This window comes from Pelodiscus sinensis, chromosome 1 (assembly GCF_052426305.1).
Source record: "Pelodiscus sinensis isolate ZL-2025 chromosome 1, ASM5242630v1, whole genome shotgun sequence".
Lineage (NCBI taxonomy): Eukaryota > Metazoa > Chordata > Testudines > Trionychidae > Pelodiscus > Pelodiscus sinensis.
In genome coordinates, this window is record NC_143052.1 from 3,208,294 (window position 1) to 3,216,554 (window position 8,261).

Consider the following 8,261-nt stretch of genomic DNA (forward strand, 5'->3'; position numbering starts at 1 on the left):
GACCTGTGGGGTGCGATGCAGGGGGCAGCCTGAACTGCCAGCGAGGGCAGGAGGGGGAGGAGGTGGGCAGAGGTCCGTGGTCCCCCCTTCCAGCCACCCAGGAGCTCCTTGTAACTGACCGAGCTGGGTCTGGGCACGGCTGAGGGCATCCGCTCGGGGTGAATTGCTCAAACTCGGGGCTCCTTACTGCCCCTGACTGGAGACCTTCCCAAATCGGCCACACACCAGTCCCACCGAGCGCTCAGCTGCCTGCCTGGCCAGCCAGAAGCATCACGAGCAAAACCCCTCAGACACCCCAGCACTCTCCGTGCCTCAAACAGCCCTGGGCCTAACACACAGGTGAGGGGTTATAGGACCAATCTCACCTACCCCGAACAACTTCTCCGGTCCCAAGAAACCAGCCACAGATCCCTGGTCAATTTATACTCTGGATCTTACCCACAAGACCATGCTGAGCCAATCCTTTAGCCTCTCACATCTAAAGGTTTACTGTATTATTGAAAAAAGAAAAGCATGAGAGTGAGGTTGTTAAAGGAGAATACGTTACATGCACCGAATCTCCCAGTTCTCGATGCAGGTTCGTAGCAGAGATGTTATAACTGCTGGCTTAAAAGTCTATGGTGAACATCCTATGTCAGGACGGGTCCACAGTTCTTTCCGGCTCGTGGTTCCCTGCAAGGCTGCCTCTGGGATCAAGAGCTGAGCTGAAGACCAAAATGGAGGCTGCCACATGGCATTTTATACTCATCCCTGGTCCCTTCCAAGCTGGAGGGGTCACATGGTCAGTGGCCAGGTGTGTCTTTGGCATTTAGCGATCCATTGTCCCTGGAGCCTCGCTCGTTAGCATATCGATGGGCTGAGCATTCCTCGCCCATTGCTCCACCACAGACAGAGAAGTTTCCAGCGTCCGTACAGAGTCCATGTTCCTAACTCCACACACGGACATTACACAATCACATGAATAGCGGATACAGAATCGGTAGGAGGTGAGCTTTTGTTTGACACCTCACATGGCCCCCTTTGGACCAACTTTTGGGGCACCCCCCCATGGGTGCAGCTGGGACCTTGGCTGCTCCCCTTAAAATCCAGTAGCGTGACACTCCTGCTGGCTCCTGGCCAGAGCTCCAGGGCTTTGAGGTCCACCCGAGGCTAGTGCCACGGAACCAGGGACTGGGGGCAGCTCTGTGAGGGGGGCAGGGCAGAAGACACCGGGGAAGAAGGGAGTTTAGAAACAGCCTCAATGTGATTTGGGTCAAGGGCCAGCTGGGGGGCAGTGACAGGGTCCTGGGGCCAGCCTCTGCCCCAGCTCTCCCCTGAGGTCGCAGTGCCCTCTGCTGATACGTCCCGTCCTCTGCACACGCTCCCCGGGGGAAAGGGAATGCTTCCCGTCTCTGGCCACCAGCTGCGCCAGCCCCGGCTTGGAGCCTTCACCGGCAAGTACATTGATTGCCCCCCCCCCCCCAGGCAGCATTGAAACATGAGCTCAGTTTTACACGAGGGGAAACTGAGGCACGCCAGCCCTCAGTCGCTGCTCGAGGTCACCCCGTGTCAGCGCTGGAACACAGGGCTCCGCGCCGCACCCCTAAACCTCGCAGGCGACCCCTGACAAGGCAAAGCAAACCAAGAGCTGACACCAGGAGTCACTGTCATTAGCCCCGCCCTGGGCCGTGCGGCGGGAGGGGAAGGATTTTTGGCGGAGGGGCGCTGATCGGTGCCCCTCCTGACCCCCGTCCGTGCTCCTTAGAGCTGGCGCCGGCAGCTGGGCCCTGCATGTGGGACCTGGCGATGGGGCCGGTAGCCGAGCGGGATCTAGGGCCAGAAGCGGAGCCCCCAGGCTGGAAATGGGGCCAGTGCCTGAGCCACAGCAGCTGAAGGGGACCCGGGACAGGGAGCAGAGCCCCCGGGGAACAGCTGGCCCAGTGGCTAGTCCCCTGAGCAGCCGGGGCATTTACCTCCCTGCATCCCACGCCTCTGGCTCTGCCCCACAGCCTCTTCCCAGGCCCATCAGTGCCTCTCTCTCAGCCTTGTCTGCTGTGGAGTTTCTTCACTCTTGGCCCCCCTCGGGTTTCCTCTCCACCCTGGCCAGGCCAGTTCCTACAGCCCCCTCCGCCCAGGCATGGAATGGCTCCTCCCGCTCCCCTTGCTGATGGCCTGGGGGGCCCAAAAGTGGGTCCCGAGTCCTTCAGGAGGGTCTGTCAGCCGACAGGGACTGAGCTCCTGGTGGTAGCCACGGGGCTCGCTGCGCTAGCGGCCAGTGCGGGAGGCAGGAGAACCCCCTGGACAAATACATTTAAAAACGGCCTTGAAAGACGGTTCCGGCTGCAGCGCCAAACGCTCAGGAGTGAGGGAATGCCAGCGTTAAGGACGCCTCCGCAACCTTAACACAGCCCCTCACGTGCATCCCTTGCACCACAGCTTTTAATGACATGATCACCCGGGGCGCTTACCTCAGGACCCCGCCTCAGTCAGATATTCGCTATCGCTAGGTCTCCGCCGCCCGCCGTGGGGAGCCCAAGACCTGAAACCCAAGCCAGCCACGCCTACCCCGAACACCACATGATGGTGCATCCACGGGGCTCTCAGCACATTAGCCTCATACCAGGTAACGTAGCTGTCTTTGCGACACCCTTGTGAGCGGAGGGGTAACTGAAGGGTGCCCGGGGCTCCCGTATCACCTAGCGTTAGAGGGCTCGACTTCGCAACTTTACCCTTTGCTAGAGCACAGAATTCTTTGGATGTAATTTCCTACATTTAAAACAATTGAAAGAGGAGAAATTCCAGGCTGTGGGCCCATACGCCCCCCTCCCCCCCAAGCCGGCATAGGACAGTTAATTAATTGCCACGGCCGTCCACCCCTCGGCATGCCCCCTTGCTCCTGTGGCAACCGCAGGGTCATGGGGCACACAGGGGTTCTGCCCAGCGACTGTAGCCCTGGCATGGGGCTTAGTCAGTTGCTTTGGGAAGTGACCCGTGAGAGACGCAGCCACATGCAGGAGCTGAGCGGAGATGGACCAAGCTCGCTGGAGCTGGACCCTCGGGAGAATTTAGGTACTGACCAGTCGACATTTTTCAGAGGCATCACGCTTGGCAAAATGTGTGAAGAGCGTCCCGGGGGCAGCCAAGGGCACCTCGCTGGCTCTAGAGCAACATCCCACGGCCTGGGGGGTGCTCGGGCTTCTCAACCAACTGGCTGTTAAAAGTTAACGTAAGAATGGCCAGGCTGGGTCAGACCAAAGGTCCATCTAGCACAGTGTCCTGTCTGCCGACAGCGGCCAATGCCAGGTGCCCCAGAGGCAGGGAACAGAACAGGGTATCTCCAAGCAATCCCTCTCCCATCTCTCATTCCCAGCTCTGACAAACAGAGACTGGGGACCCCATTCCTACCCATCCTGGCTAATAGCCATTGATGGACCTAACCTCCATGAATTTAGCTAGCTCTTTTTTGAACCCTGTTAAAACCTGGTCTTTACAACATCCACTGGCAAGGAGTTCCACAGGTGAACTGCGCACTGTGCGACGAAAAACGTCCTTTTTTTGGTTTTGTTTTAAACCCGCTGCCTATTCATTTTATTTGGTGACCCCTGGTTCTTATGTTATGGAAACCAGAAAATAAATTTTTCTTCTTCACTTTTTCCACTCCAGCCATGACTTTTTAGGCCTCTATCCTATTCCCCTTTAATCTCTTCTTTTCTAAGCTGAGAAATCCCCGTCTTTTTAATCTCTCTTCCTATGGCACCCGTTCCAAACCCCGAATCATTGTTTTCCCCTTTTCTAACCTTTTCCAAGGCCAAGAGATCTTTCTGGAGAGCAGGCGGCCACATCTGCAGGCAGGATTCAAGCTGTGGGCGTCCCGCGGTTTTAACCGAACCCTAATTCTTTCCCCCTCATCCCGGTCGCAGAAATGCCGGAACCAATTCCTAACCCCCCTTCTGCAGATGCTTTGCGGGGGAATTTCAGCCCCAGCCCTGGCAAGGCGACGAGCGACTCCAAAGGGAGCATTGCACTGGGAAATGCCAGGCACCCTCATCTAGATCGGCACGCGGCTGCGGCGGCCAGCGACAGAGCAGGATGGGACAGACGGGGAGTCCAGCCAGGAGAGGGCGCTGCTCTCCGGCCCAGATCCCTGTAGTATTTTCGGGCATGACAGACAATCCGTAACCCAGGGTAGAAATAATCGCTGGAGACAAGAAGTGGGCAACTCGGCCCCCCCCCCCGGACACCTGCCCCTCTCGTCCATCCGCTTGGATGGGGAGCTCTCCTGTGTCGGATTTCTCACCTCCGAATCCGTCTGGGTTTCCTCCCTGCCCCGCTGCCCTTTGGCTGGGCTGGGCCGGCTGCCATGTGGAAGGGGAAGTCTCTAGCATCAAACATCCCAAACATCCCAGCTATCCCCCTCTGGGGAGGCAGGGAGCCCGGGACACACGAACCCACCGGCCGTGGCTTGCGCTCCTGACGGGACGTTTCCAATGCTGCATAAAGGCGGATCAACAACACGGACCGGTCAAGTCCCGGAGCGCGGGGTCACGGCTCGCTGCCAGGCCGGGGCCGGGAGCCAACGCCCCCGAGGACGAAATCTCGGAACAAGGCGTCTCCAGCCAGCTCCACTGAAAAACAAAACCGCTGCCTGGTCTCTGGTCACAGATAGCCAGCTGGAGGTCACACACACACTCTCGGGGCGGGGGTCACACACACACACTCTCGGGGCGGGGGTCACACACACTCTGGGCAGAGGTCACACACACTCAGGGCGAGGGTCATACACCCCCCCCAGGCGGGGGTCACACACACTCCGGGCGAGGGGTCACACACACACTGGACACATGGGGGTCACACACATTCTGGGTGGGGGTCACACACACTTTGGGCGGGGGTCTCACACACACACACACCCCAGGCGGGGGTCACACACACTCCGGGCAGGGGGTCACACACACTCGGGACGGAGGTCACACACACACTGGGCGCATGGGGGTCACACACATTCCGGGTGGAGGTCTCACACACACACACACTCGGCGGGGGTCACTGCCCCACGGAGTGGCACTCAGAGCACTTGCAGGGGGCGACTGTGTTTGCTCTCCAGCCGGGTCGGCGACCTGTCGGAGGGGCCAAGACTCAACGGATTCGCTGCTGTCTACAAAGCTGCGAGTCCCCGGGGGCGCCCAGCCCCGACGGGCCCCGAAGGGCCCCGAGCCCCCACCTGTGTGCGGGGTCCTCAGCCCCAGCGCTGCCTCGTCCCACCGCCGCTGGGCTAACGTGCTGCCGGGGGAGGGCGCCGGCCACTCGCGCGCCCCGAGAGCCCGTCCCCCGTGCAGCCCAACCTGCAGCCTGCCCCCCAGAGCAGCCGAGGGGACACCCAGTAATGGGCGGAGCTTTTCCACGGAGGGGGGCGGGGCGGCGCTCCTCCACGTGTAGCTCCGTGGCCCACGCCGGGCGGGGGAGGGGAGTTTGCTTTGTTCGCCTCCCCACCTGCCCCCAGAGCTGGTGCTGCAGCCGCGCAGCTGCCTGCCGGCCGCAAGCCTCCAGTGGCAAGAGGGGCTCCATGTGTGCCACACACATGCATCTTGCGTGCCACTATTGGCATGTGCCGTAGAGTGCCGACCCTTGCTCTGCTGCCTGAGCTGAGAGCCAGTTGGCTTCACGCTCGTACAGCAGATCCTGCAGCAGAGAGTTCCAAAGGTCCTGGGTTCAGGGCTGCCTGTCGGGGTCAAGAAGGGGCCGTGTAGACCCTCCTTCTGGCGCAAGAGTCTCTTCTGCAAAAATGGCGGCTCATTAGGTATGCAAATGAGGCTCGGCGATATTCTACGCTTAGCCTCATTTGCATATTTCTGGCGCAAGAAGCCGCCAGTGTAGACATAGCCCTGAGGTCCTGGGTTCGGTTCCACCTGCCAGTGTTGCTTTAGCAAAGGACAGGGCTGGGCGAGGTGGAGTCCAGATCCAGCCTGTGGAGGACACCTGGCTGTCTCCTATTTACACCCTGCTGCCCGTGCCACCGGATTCCCGGGCGGTGGCTCAGGCAGCAGGATCCTAGTGAACTGGCTCCCGGTCACGGCGCTACCTGGCAGGGGCCGGAACCGCAAGCCCTTTAAATAGCGACAGCCGCGCCAAGTGGCTGCCGGGCGCCGCGGAGCCGGGAGCTGGGAGCCCTTTGCTGTTTTTTCATTCAGAGCCGCCAACCCCAGACAACTCTTGGGGAGTGGCTAGTCCCCGGCCCCGCCCCTTCTGCCCTAGACCCCGCCCCTTCTGCCCTAGACCCCGCCCCTTCCGGGGGTAGAGCTGGCCCGACTAGGTACCAAAATTCATTAAGTGGCCCCCCTGTGAAAATGGTTGCCCACCCGTGGCCTAGGCCCCACCCAGTGCTGGGTTGGAAGCCCGTGGCCCCTGTGCGAGGGTTCGTGGCCACCCAAAGCCAGCGCGCTGCCGTTATTGGCTGTGTGGCGGCCTCGCTCTGACCCGAGGGGCCAGTGAAAACGTTTGGGGGGTGCTACCGCGGGGAGCGGGGGGTCTTTCCTGTGAAGTGGCTTTCTCTGTTTGCAGAGACGGTGCACAGGAGGAAACAGGCCACATGCACACCCATCGCAGTCCAGGGCTCCCCCTCGCTGCCGGCCCTGGGTTTTTCTCCTTTGCCTTCCCACAGGCCCGCCGGGCTGTGCCCCAAAGAGCCGGGCATCCGCAGCCCCGTCTCGCGGCGTCTCAGCGGCAGAGAGCCGCAGCGCGGGCGCGGAAAGGGGCCGACGGAGTGGCTTGGGGGCGGGGCTTACAGGGAGCCCCACCCACCCACGCAGGGCAGCGGGTGGCGGGGGCGGGGGGGGGAGAAGCCCAGCAGTGTCCGTGGGCGACGGTCCCCATGGGCGAGGGAGGCCCAGACAGTCAGTCCGGAGGAGCCGGCGTGGTAGGGGTGTGGCTGGGTTTATCCACTGGCGTGACACCCGTAGTGTGGGCCCAGTGATGCCAGCAGAAAGGGGCCCAGTACTGGGGGGCCTGCAGGCCATGGGGCTGTGGGACAAACTTCCCTTCCTCCTGCCCTAGCAGCTGGCTTCTTGCCCTAGGGGTGTGGCTCTCGCTTTGGGTGTGGACAGGCCTGGGTTCAAATCCTGCACAAGCCCACTCCTGAGAATAGGAGGAGGCAGGGTCCCTCTCCTCTTCCCCCTTGTGCATCCCAGGTCTGCTCTGCCTCCCCCTGCCAGGTGCTTCCCCTCCCTCCTGCACAAGGTGCTGCATGCACAGGGAGGGAGGCTGGATGCTAGGATGGGTGGCCTCCGGCGGGGCGGGGCGGGGCAGGGGACTAGGGCTGAATCGGGGGAAGGGGGGAACTCAGGGAGAAGGCGTTGGGGCTGCAAGAGGGCAGGGGTGGCGGTAGGGGAGGGAGGAGTTTCCTGGGACCTTCCCTTGCCCCCAGTGCCATTGCCTGGGGAGGGTGTGGAATCGCCACCATGGGAGCCAGTTAGACAGACGCTGGGCAGGGATGGTCCAGATGGGGCTGGGTCCTGCCACGAGGGTCGGGGACTGGACTCGAAGCCTCTGCAGGTCCCTTCCAGTCCTGTCGTGCGATGGTTCCCCCCCCCGCCCCCCGGGGCTTCGTTGCACCCGGAGCGTTAAAGTGCTGGAACATCCTGGCGCATGCAGACGAGCCGCGCGAGGGAGAGGGCAGCTGGGGGAGAGGCGCCCGCCGAGGGGGACATGGCCACAAAGCAAAGGGCTTTTCAGCGCACTGCTGGGCGCGGGCTGGCGGGGTGGCTGGCCGGACGGGGGGCAGCTGGGGGGGCGGCTGGCCGGATGGGGGGCGGCTGGCCAGACAGGCCGGTCTCAGAGCGGCTGTGCAGAAGGCCGTGGCGAGGTTCAGCGGGCGCGGGGCGGAGGGCGCAGAGCAAGGGGGTGCCCAGGGCAGGGGGCTGGGGGGGCGGCTGGCCGGACGGGGGGCGGCTGGGGGGGCGGCTGGCTGGACGGGGGGTGGCTGGGGGGGCGGCTGGCCGGACGGGGGGCGGCTGGCCAGACGGGGGGTGGCTGGCCAGACAGGCCGGTCTCAGAGCGGCTGTGCAGAAGGCCGTGGCGAGGTTCAGCGGGCGCAGGGTGGGGGGGCGCAGAGCAAGAGGGTGCCCCGGGCAGGGGGCTGGTGCTGAGCAGAGCGAATTATAAGGGGGGGAAGGGGAGAAAGGTTACGCGCTCTGCCCTGCCCCCTCCCCCAGCGGTCAAAGGCTCCCGCGTGAGTCCCTCCCCCAGCAAGGCGAGTTTGGCCCCGGGCTAGTTAACCGGTGACTCAT

At 62.5% G+C, this 8,261-nt stretch overlaps 1 long non-coding RNA gene across 1 annotated transcript; it reads right to left on the minus strand.

Annotated features, from left to right (window-relative positions):
* Positions 1 to 476: 476 nt before the first annotated feature.
* Positions 477 to 5,335, minus strand: LOC142826469 (uncharacterized). The gene is made up of 3 exons (XR_016348609.1): positions 5,201 to 5,335; positions 4,277 to 4,604; positions 477 to 926 (listed from the first exon to the last, which is right to left on the minus strand). It is a non-coding gene; the product is annotated as an uncharacterized LOC142826469 (long non-coding RNA).
* Between the last annotated feature and the right edge of the window lie 2,926 nt (positions 5,336 to 8,261).